The following is a 12,502-nucleotide window of genomic DNA, read 5'->3' as shown; positions in this document are numbered from 1 at the left end:
GAATGAACACTCCTTACGGCCTTCAATGGAGACTGCTTTTCTTTGCATGAATCCATCCCATTTTGTTACTTTATACTTTCTTAGTTCATTGGTGGTTTGTGTTGAACGTTGTTTTGGAAAGACGTCCATTATGGTTGGCGGCGGGTATACTAACGTGTGTTTCGACGCCTAATTCCCAAACCAAAGTAAACTAATTAACAGAACACATGCATGTCGGGATTTTTTGCGTTTGTGTCAAGGGGTGGTTCTATTTAATGAGACGTTACACAGATCAGTGCTCACGGCTGAAATACTCAGCCACATACCTGGGAGTGAATTACGTGAACTCGGACACAAATCGGTACTTACGGCTGGAACCCTAAGTCACATACCTAAGAGTGAATTACGTAAAGGCAGACACAAATCGGTACTTACAGCTGGAATATTAAGTCACATACCTGGGAGCGAATTACGTAAAGGCAGACACAAATCGGCACTTACAGCTGGAATACTCAGCCACATACCTGGGAGTGAATTACGTGAACTCGGACACAAATCGGTACTTACGGCTGGAATACAAAGTCACATACCTTGGAGTGAATTACGTAAAGGCAGACACAAATCGGTACTTACAGCTGGAATACTAAGTCACATACCTGGGAGTGAATTACGTAAAGGCAGACACAAATCGGTACTTACGGCTGGAACCCTTAGTCACATACCTGGGAGTGAATTACGTAAAGGCAGACACAAATCGGTACTTACAGCTGGAATACTCAGCCACATACCTGGGAGTGAATTACGTAAAGGCAGACACAAATCGGTACTTACAGCTGGAATACAAAGTCACATACCTGGGAGTGAATTACGTAAAGGCAGACACAAATCGGTACTTACGGCTGGAACCCTAAGTCACATACCTGGGAGTGAATTACGTGAACTCGGACACAAATCGGTACTTACAGCTGGAACCCCAAGTCACATACCTGGATGCGAATTACGTAAAGGCAGACACAAATCGGTACTTACGGCTGGAACCCTAAGTCACATACCTGGGAGTGAATTACGTAAAGGCAGACACAAATCGGTACTTACGGCTGGAACCCTAAGCCACATACCTGGGAGTGAATTACGTAAAGGCAGACACAAATCGGCACTTACGGCTGGAACCCTTAGTCACATACCTGGGAGCGAATTACGTAAAGGCAGACACAAATCGGTACTTACAGCTGGAACACTAAGTCACATACCTGGGAGTGAATTACGTAAAACCAGACACAAATGGCTACTTACAGCTGGAACCCTTAGTCACATACCTGGGAGCGAATTACGTAAAGGCAGACACAAATCGGTACTTACAGCTGGAATACTAAGTCACATACCTGGGAGTGAATTACGTGAACTCGGACACAAATCGGTACTTACGGCTGGAACCCCAAGTCACATACCTGGGTGCGAATTACGTAAAGGCAGACACAAATCGGTACTTACGGCTGGAACCCTAAGTCACATACCTGGGAGTGAATTACGTAAAGGCAGACACAAATCGGTATTTACAGCTGGAATACTAAGTCACATACCTGGGAGTGAATTACGTAAAACCAGACACAAATCGGTACTTACGGCTGGAACCCTAAGTCACATACCTGGGAGTGAATTACGTAAAGCCAGACACAAATCGGTACTTACAGCTGGAACCCTTAGTCACATACCTGGGAGCGAATTACGTAAAGGCAGACACAAATCGGTACTTACAGCTGGAATACTAAGTCACATACCTGGGAGTGAATTACGTAAAGGCAGACACAAATCGGTACTTACGGCTGGAATACTAAGTCACATACCTGGGAGTGAATTACGTAAAGGCAGACACAAATCGGTACTTACGGCTGGAATACTAAGTCACATACCTGGGAGTGAATTACTTACACTCAGACACGATTTGAAGAAGCTTTGAGGCCTCTCCGATGGGGTAAATGGACAGTTTGAATGGTTATATTTTGTTAAACACAGCAGAACCATATACAGAGCTGTAATCCTAACCAACGTTCTGCAGTTCTGATGTAAAATGATCTGAACATCTAGGGAAGCAACATTTTTCAAAAATTAAAGTTCAGGTACAAGAATGAACCAAAACACACAAAACCTCTCCAAGTAACAGGTACTTCATTGCTTCTCAGGAAAAGCGACGTAACTATATTTTCTATGAGTTTAAGTCTATAGTGATATAAGTGGCTTCAGTTCGGTATTCGGGCACACGCACTGGTACTGGCCACGTTCCTATGACGGGTGCATAAAAAGTTCCATCCGATCAGACGTCACGTGGGTAGCGCCCGTGAGCGGATGTTCTCATCCATTATTCATATCTCACTGTGCACAGGTATCATCTCAGATGCTGATGTAGATTGCACGCCGCGTCTGGTTTCCGCTTACAAAGTCACCTGTAAGCACCCGGGGGGACAGGGGGAAGATATTCTCCGTGTAACACATGGGCTGTTACTTATCAGCTGAGGCCCCACCCGTGGGAGTCGTACACGGATTGACCGTTAAAGTTGATTCAGTGTGATAGCTCTGAGCGCGATTAAAGAAATACAAATTAGGCTTATCGACAACTTATATACTAACGTGGTTTACGGTTTGCAGACTGATTTCATTCATTCACCTCGCGTCTTTCTAGCATCAATAAAAACTGTCGACGGCTTCTTTTTTCGTGATTCCGTTCTAATTTTGTACTTCATATAATTTCTTAGTTCTTTTGTGTGTTAAACGTTGTTAAATCGAGAACTGGCTTTCCACTTATTGATACGGAGCTTTTATTTTGGTCGAGGGCTGGTATACGAATGTTTGTTTCGACGCATAGATTCTCACGTCAGAACCTTGGAGTAAAGTCGTTTGATGGAATAACCTTGACACATCAGATTTTGCAGTACTGGTTTATGACGTCCATTCAAATCGTCAAATAACACAAAGGATCTGATAAATACTACAAGACGAGATATGTACCCGTCATGTACACGGAATATTGCTATGCCATTAAGAGTAATATAGAATGTCAGAACTGAAACTATCCCTTTTGTTGTGAAGTCGTAACGTGACAGAAAACCATTTTGCTCATTTTCTTTTCGCACAAATACAAGTCCAGATAAGATCTACCATCTGGAGAGTCTGTGGTTTCCTTTAAATCCAGCTAACGCGTACGTATATCTTTGCTATATATACTGGTGGTTTACAGCAGATACCGTTTCGTGAATAGGAAAGATTGAGTATGATGAAGATTATTCGCGCTCAAACAAGAACAAGTATAGGTCCGTCGAAAGGGGCACAATTTGTACCCATCGGAATTTCTGTACACTGAAACTGACATATGGTTTCCCCGAATTTCACATAAGTGTTATTAATGAGAAATTCAATTCAAGCAACTCGATGAACAACGGAACATCACATAAGCGGTAACTATTACATGTAGCGGTACTGAAGAAGGCTTTGTTGCCTTTGACGTTAATGTAGCGGTGACCTGTTTTACTACACATCGATACACATGGTGATGAAATTTTATCAAACAAGTCTTTGTTGGGAATAGTAGTACAGAGAGTTCTTCAGTGATGCGTTTTTTAGTTTTCACATACATTTGACTCATTAATCCAGTGCAATTGCACAACAACACTTTTTCCAAAATGGCTGATCTTCTTGGAGTGCCTTCATTAAGAGAGAGAATTATAATTCTGGCGTACAGCTTCTAGATCCGCAATAAAGCGAGCTTATCTATAGGGATTTATACAGTTTTGGAATCCAGTAAAGTTGTGGTAGATCGGTGTGACGAGAAGGAAACACCTTTCTTGAATTATTTTTGTAGGCATTTCCTCCAGAGTGTACTTGGTTGCAGAAGACGATGATGTTTGCGCAGTTGTTGTAACAAAATTTAGCTTCTCTACATACACGAACTTCATAGTCATAATTACTGTATACAATATAATGTTGTTAGGGATTTTGTTCGTTGAAAGAATTTCGTTTTTATTGTTTTTAATATTTAAAAGCTGAATCGAACTCGCTGCTTCATGCATGTTTTAGATTTGACAGTGGATGTGCTGTGCACAACTATACAAGTGTTTAGGGAGGAACTCACTAAGACACGTTTCAGTTGTGCATTTTCAGATTCACAGACAAGAATCTAACCCACTGCCCAGTGCATCCGATTTTACAGAGAGCACACACGATGTTTAAGCGATGACAGAGGAGTTTCGAGTTAGAACTCGCGGTATTGCTCACGGTAAAGAGTTTTACCGTATCATATGACCTGTCAAAAATGCTAGGCAAATATTATTGATCACATTTACTATAACATGGGCGTTGGAAAAATGGTTCACACAAAGTTAAAAAAAAGTTCACAAAAATGTGTGTTATATTTAACAGAACAATCTCCTGCAATGCCAAAATATATTATAGCATCACTCAGACAAGAGTTTCTGCTAAAATTAACAGATTAATTTTTTGAGTGCACTTTACAGAAACAGCGACGTATTGCAGAAAAAGAGAAGAGTACACCCGTTGGACGTTCCAGCCTGTGTAAAAATACATCATTACCTACTGCTACGCTGAACCTTCTCTTTTAAACGGTGACGTTTTAGTTGGGTGTAGTAATGTTTCACTATGCGCGTTCACATATGTCATCACGACCGGCTGCTATATCATTCTGTACATTGGTACGTGAGAAGAAGGACTGGGTTTGCCGGTAATCACAGGGGGCCTCTACAGAACGATTACTTAAGAATATCCTCCTCTGGTGAGATAACAAAGAAGCCGAGACATCCGCCACTTACAGCGATCGCACTACGGTCACATTACCGGGGCTAAGTTCCTTAATTTGATCAGTTAAACCAAATCAGGCGCTGGGAACGAGCGCCATTACAACGCCCTAGCTTCTGGAAATATGTGTCTTATTTGATCCGCTAAAACAATTTTGCTGAAAGGGTCATCTCTTTAACTCTCATCGGTTCTCTTTCTGAATGGTACAAGGCTCGTGGCATGGATATGAGGGTGCAGTACAAACCCATTCAGTAATTACACTGAAAGTATTCATAGAAAACCGTCCATCGATCCAGTCGTCCTAGTCCGCATGCGTGAACACATTAAGTTACGTAAGAAAAGCCCCATACCGACCATTTCCCTCCAAAAGCGGGATTGGTACATAGTTTCATCTGATATTAGATCTAATTTATTTCGAAATAATTCACGTTCAATTAATTAATCTACTAAATAAGTATCCTTGGGTGTTCTAGAGCAAGGAAATATTCTGCACGACTCCAGGTGACACTTTCGTTCTATAGCAAATTGGTACCCAGGGAAAGGCCAGCAATACAACCATTAGGAGATCAGCGGGTGAATCTAATGAATCAGTGTTCATTTATTGCAACTGACAAGGCAATCGGTCAACAACCTAAGGCAATCTTCTGTCATAAAAAGGGGAAAACAAGAGGTAACTCAACTCAGTGCATTAACCCAAAATTGAAATACTTACATTTATTTATATGATATAGCTGTGTCGCTGTTTACATTTTATTATATTGTGTCGAAACTGATAAATGGCTCGCATTGGAGATGATATATATTTTTGTTTTGTGGTGCGTTGTAAATATTTCAGCTATTCTACTAACACCCCAAACCAGCGGCGTTGGCATTCATGTGACACAATTAATTGGAGTTCTGCTCTCTTGTGCGAGGCTGTATAGTAAGGAGCGCGTTTCCGGTTGCTCGGCGTTGGCGTGAAATCTTGCATACTCCTTTCAGTGCTCTGGCAGATGGCCAGTGTACAATTATCTCGAATAAATGAGATCTGTTTATTGATATCATGATAAACCTCTCTATCCGTGCACAGATTTGATGATCGATCAGTCTCGTGATGCTCACCTAGGACCCGGGCTAGGGACGTGACCAACCGATCCGATTTCAAATTGCCCACTATTTTTGTCCAGATATATATCATTATCATGATTATTGAAACTTGAGATATGATATCATTTATAAACCCGGCAGCAATGTGAGACTTTTGCCGTTTGTAGGGCACTTCCTGTTAGCTGAGAGCGGGTCGTTGCTTAGTGTTTAAGGTTTGTCTTTCAATCGAGGTACGGGTTCAAATCCGGCCTTGAGCAGGGAATTTGGGGATTTTTCTGGGCTTACTGTTCTTGAGACCTCGCTAGACGCACACTGAACGCACGTTTGACCGTTTGCACTATCATTTATATCCCATGCTTATCTGTACACGTTAGAATGTTCGTCCGTAACTGCCAATGCTCGATAGTTTACCCCGGGCCCCGGGCCCCGGGCCCCTGGCCCCGGTCACACGATTTCCTCCATCCATAATATAAATGACAACAGTATAGTGAATTTAACCAGTGTGATAGTTCACATGGCTTCGGCATTAGGTTCCGATAATACCGAAGCCATGATTGCATAATATACATGTCGGTTTTGTGCCGGTTGCTAGACGGAGACACCTTCGTAGTTTGACTGAAATAATGTAGAAAGCGTCATTGTAACTCATATTTAGCACTCCTGAACATTTCCAATGAACCGCAAATCATGGAAATGATTCTCGTTAAAAGGTGCATGTATCTACGTACATTTTAGGATTCACAAGACGTGTGTTTCTTCAATGCCTTATAATGACTATGACGTCAACTGATAATATAAGGACGTCCAAAAGGACAATATCATCTTATAAATAACCTGTCTTTCTACAGAAAGCTATTCTTGATAACGACCTTTATTCAGGAGAATCTGCGTCATGACAATTTGAGTGAACGAATTTATTGTGTTTTACTCCATTCACTATAAGAGTTCAAATCCCCTAAACGCTATTTTTACCATTGAATGACCACTAGGGGATCAGACCTGTTCATACCAGAACTATACACTAACAAAACACAAATATAAAAACATGATGGGCCGAATTATGTTTCTAACAATGGTAATGTAGTCAAAATGTTTAAAATACATTAAACTACTAGATAACACGGAAACTTTTTATTCACAAAACAAGAATTATTATGAGGCGAAAAGCTTGGACGAACTGATTTAATTTTAAGTTAGATCATCAAAAAAAAAACCCCAAAAAAACAACAATGTTGAATAACATATCGGTCTATAAAATGACACTTAAATAATTAATGCTTGATGCAAATGGATTAACAATGCCATGGTGCTTCTTCACAAAGGCATACGGCTTTAGTGTGGCAGTTTGAGCTGACTAACGTTTGTTGAAGAACACTTTTTTTCACCAACACGTTGTGCACATATCTATTTATTTATATAAATTTATTTATTTATTTAATATGCGTTTTACGCCGTACTTAAGACTATTTTACATGTACGACGGTTGCCAGGTGAGAAGAAACCCGGCAGAGTGGTATATGCATATATTCACGCCATATGTGGGAAAGTTCATCAGGAACTTTGATAGACCAGCGGTTATCTCCGGGCAGTCTGGTTTCCTTCACCCGTAATACTGACAGCTATCGTGTAAATGAAAAATTGTTGAGCATGGTGTTAAACAACAAATAAATAAATGAATAACTAAAAGACAATGAGGTAGCTTTTTCCGAGGAGTGCTGACTAGGATCCAAGCTGGCGTGACCATTCTTCATGCCAGGCGTGAGTGTTACGTTACCAGTCGGGCCCACACACCATCAAAGGCAGGAATGGACAAATTGCTGTATAGGCAGTTTAGGTCCGTATTACTTTTGGAAAAGTTCCACATTTGTGAAAAACATCTGATAAATGTGTGATTGTTTTGGCCAGACGAAACATAACTGGTACTTATTCCAAAATGGCGATTGTCTATATAAGGAAGTTTCTGGTAAATTTTCCGACGGCCATGAGGAGTGGAGGTCAAACCCGTGTTATTCTGACGTAGGGATGATCACAATGGCGGCATATGAGAACTGTTGACTGTGAAGGCGTCATTAAGCAGGGGTACAATGGCTTCTCCGATGTCCCTAGCTGACTGGCACATCAACCAAGGGATTATGGTGATTAGTTTGAGTCGGTTCTAGACGCAGGTGTGTTATTTTCACCTGCATTTTTATACAGCTCCCCCTTTAACATAAGCAAGATTTCAGAAAGACCCAGGCTGGGCTCAGCCAACTGCCTCTCATTTCCTCACGAACTGATAATTACCGTACCGCTGTTCTGCCTAGCAAAGGCGTTTTAGACACCTCTAAATAAATAATTGAGAGAAACGAGTATAACAACTTATCTAACTTAAAGATAGATATAATGTGTTAAATTTTCACTTAGCTAGTGAAGACTTAAGTGAGCAGTAGCGTGACGCCCTGACAACAATAGGCGTGTGTGCAAATACATCATATCTGGGTCACAAAAAGTTACAGTACCGTGTCATCACAGCTAATGGCTTAAGACTGCACGTGGAGGAACAGGTTCGGAAAGGTTTAGTAGGGAGGCAACCAGTGTCTATAGAACTGGAGGATTGTCAAAGAAGTGGGAGGTTGCGTGGTGTGATTCTAGAAAACATGACTTAGATTTAAGGTAAAAAGTTAAACATAAAGTAAATTCGAGATGAGATTCTGGTTACAACATACCAAGATCACTATACGTGTTACTAAAGCGTAGTTTTCTTTTCTGCAAAATTAAAAACTTTCTATGATGTGGATTCAATCGTTATCTATATGGGCCATTTCAACATTTTAACAGACATGTAACGTTACTAGTTATTTCCGTAATCATAAATGTCCATTTACATTATATGAAATCGCTGATCACATAAATAAACATATTCTTGAGTAGCGGGTAAACAATAAATAAATAATTAAATAAATAAGCACAACGTGACTTACGTGATGTCCTCAGAAGAGTCAGTGAACCAGGCCAACGTAATCTACCCGCGAAAGTAAACATACGGAACTTTTGTTACCATTACCACAGAAACGTGCATTAAAAGGTATTTTTTATATTTATTTACATGGTGTATAACGCTGTATTCAGGAAATTTTTCATTCATATGAAAGCCGTCAGTAATATGGAAAGGGAAGCCGTATAGTGCTCAAAGTAAACCACCGATCACTGGCAAGTAACTGAGATATGATGCACAGGTTTCACCTGCAAATCGAGCACAAGGTGTGCGTCATGCGTGAATTTCATGTAAGCCTACCTCAACTGTCGGTCAAGCGCTTTCGTTTTGCCCGAGAGTGGTGCTTATGTGGGAAACCACAAAGACTGAAGGAAGTAGTAGGTGTTTTGAAACACTGGATCTCATTGGTAATTTAAAGGCCTAGTGGCCTAAACTGAGTCATACCGTTTAATTTGACAGGCCAATAAGGGCACTTTTACTTTTTGGAAGAACTGGATAAACACAAGTCATAAATATCAAATATAAAAAAAATTAAATCTCTCACACACCTGAGAGCAGATCAAATACTAATTTATGTACTAATGTAATAATGCATTTGCAGAAGAAAAAAACAATCTCATCAAAATTAAGGTAAAAAGCAGGTAATGTGGCCTTCACAGGTGCATTCACCTTACCACACACTGTCTTTTCCCACCTGCGACTTCAACCACTATATAAAATTAAATTGATTGATATTTCTATCAGGATTTATACTTATACATACGTCGTAATGTTCCATGGAATCACCACGGTAGCCGGAGTGTGTGGGAGAGTAATACAGGAAGATGTCCGAAATAGCAACGTTGTTTGGACTTCTCTGATAAATTTGTTGGTGTCAATTTGCATTGGTACAGATATTTCACATCAGTTTGTAGATTTACCTTGGGTTTATCATGAAGGCTTACCCTCATTTCTTGTCATTGTACTTACGACTGAGCATCATTTTTGTTACAAGGCCTATTTAAAAAAATTTTCAAAAAGAATTTTTATAAAGAAATAAATCTTGTTTGCGTAACTCTCCTAACTTCTCACGTATTATAACCAGAATAATGTAATTGACGTAAACGTGTTTTTTTTTCTTAGCTTGATTTTTGCTTTTTGCCATATACATGTACTGATGATCCTTCATGATAGCTGCTCGACGCTGGTTCAAACCCGGGTCGGGTCATACCTAAAACTTTAAAAATGTTAAAGGGTTGCTGCCTCGCTTGGTGCTCAACACTAACTGTTTAGAGCAAGGAAACATGACTGGTTGGCCCGGTGCCAGTATAATGTGACTGGACGGGATGTGATCATGTATGGTGTCTTCGGCATGATACTTTAGTGGCGCCAGCACTTTGGCGGCATGGACTCGCCCTGCCACAAGAAGTGTGTGTACAGTATATGTACACACACCTAATGACTTCTCGTCGTCATATCACTGAAAAATTGTTAAGTTTGACGTTAATCCTCAGGCACTCATTCATTCATGATAGCAGATAGTACTCAAATGATAGTAAATACTACTTAGATGATAGTAAACGGTACTCAATGCTCAGCCGTGAATACCATGCACGTTAAAAGCAAATGACAGATAATACTGACACACATGTGGGATTTGCATCATCCGTTACCGGTAATCGATGTCATCAACCCCAAAAGACAAGTTCATGACTTTAGCTGGCTTGTTTTGAAAAACAATCACAGTCTCCAAATGTTGTTGCTGTAGATTTATACATTTATTTGATTGGTGTTTTATGCCGTATTTTAAGAATATTTCGACGGCCAGCATTATAGTGGGAGGAAACCGGGCAGACCTTCCCACGTACGGCCGGAGAGGAAGCAAGCATGGGCTGGACTTGAACTTACAGCGATCGCATTGGTGGGAGGTTCCAGGGTTATTGCGCCGCGTTATATTTTTCTTTTTTACAGTAATTCCTTATAATATTGGCAAGTCAAATTTTGGGCTTTTTACAACGTATAACTATATTCCTTATTACTTATGACTGATATATCCTTAACTCAACTGGGGAGTTATTAATGAAATTTGGACATGGAGTTCTTAATACGCACAAAATCCTATACTAAGCCAGAAAACCCAAGGGTGGTTGCAAAACCTGGCTTAGCCTGAGGGCATCATTTGTCGTCATTGTACGTAGGCACCTACTCAGGGACGAGTTCATCCTAATTTGTTGGTACCCAGATCATGCCAAGCCTGTCTGGTATACTTGCTGACATATAGTAGTCCTCGGCTCCACTCTTTAATTCTCCATCTGGTATTTGTCAGCCGGGTGCAGGTTTTTCGCTGGTTACGTAAAAGCGAGCTTGTTAGCGTAGTTTGAAGAAATCGTTTCGACCACTCCCAAGCAGTCGACATCTCAACCCGCTCAATCCATCCTCCAGCATCCCTAATTAGACTAACGAGTTGTAAACACGGGGTTTGTCGGCTCGACAGTTAATTTTGACTCACATCACCTATTACCCAAACTCGACTCGACAGGCCAACTTTTGATTGTAGCTGCATTTACCCATGTTTTAAACCACGGACAATAACCAATTTATAGGCACGTACAGATGCCTGCCCAACAACATTTATCCAGTCTCTATCTCCTTATCCTTAGCTAACCTGTATTGTATTATACAATAAATAATATTTTAATTTGTCTTTGAATTCGTATGTGTAGGGAAGAAGGGTTTTCCCAGTTCGTACCGGCCACGATAGAACAGTTGGTAGAGCGTCCGCTTCGGGAGCAGTACATCCAGGGTCAATCCTGGGTCGAGTCACACCTAAGACACCTGAGTTGTAACTTCCTCGCTTGACGATCTGAAGGGGATGCAATGGCTGGTTGACCTGTGTCTATATAATGACTCTGGCTGAGCAGCTTACTTACCTTCGGTAAGTTGTCTCAGTGAAGCAGCACTAGATAAAAGAGCGGTGGAAATCTGTCCTGCAACAAGGTGGCACATTACATGCACTCTAAGGATTCCTTCGTCGTCATATGACAAAAAAATTGTTACGTGCGACGTTAAACCCCAAGCACTCACTCATTCCTAGTTCGTATTTCAGGACACATAGTTCTAGTTCAGGTTTTTACGTTACTCGGGGCCCTCTGCTTGGTAGCACCCAGACTAGAGTGTGTAGTGGATGTATTGGAAATGGGCAGAATATGCTCCTATCTTCTCTGAGACTGAAGTTCGGGGAGATGGGTTGTATACCTCCAGAATAAGCCCAAAAATGTTTTTAGTTTCGTGTGTATTGGTTGTATATTTTTCGAGTCGTTATTTTGAGTTAAAGTGAATAATTAGGTACACGTTCAGCCGCGAGTGATGATGAAGTTGTTGTTGTTAAACAAATTTTAGATACAAATGGTCATCTAGATAACTGGTACATAAACGTAAAAACTGGAGATAGGAATTATTGTACGCTGGTATGTAAATGTAAAGTCTTTTGTCTGTCAATGGTTAAAAGGTAGACATGGTAATTGGAGTTGGTAATGGTAATTTGATCGGTACTAATTCGTGTTTTGGTTGTATTTCCTTGTAGACCTACAGCTTGAGCCAGGAATGCACGCAAGATCACCCACGAATAACTTTCAAGATCTCATGTATAATTCAGGGAAGTCTTGGATAAGAAATCAAAGG

Source organism: Liolophura sinensis, chromosome 11, assembly GCF_032854445.1.
Source record: "Liolophura sinensis isolate JHLJ2023 chromosome 11, CUHK_Ljap_v2, whole genome shotgun sequence".
Lineage (NCBI taxonomy): Eukaryota > Metazoa > Mollusca > Polyplacophora > Chitonida > Chitonidae > Liolophura > Liolophura sinensis.
This window is presented reverse-complemented; position numbering follows the sequence as displayed.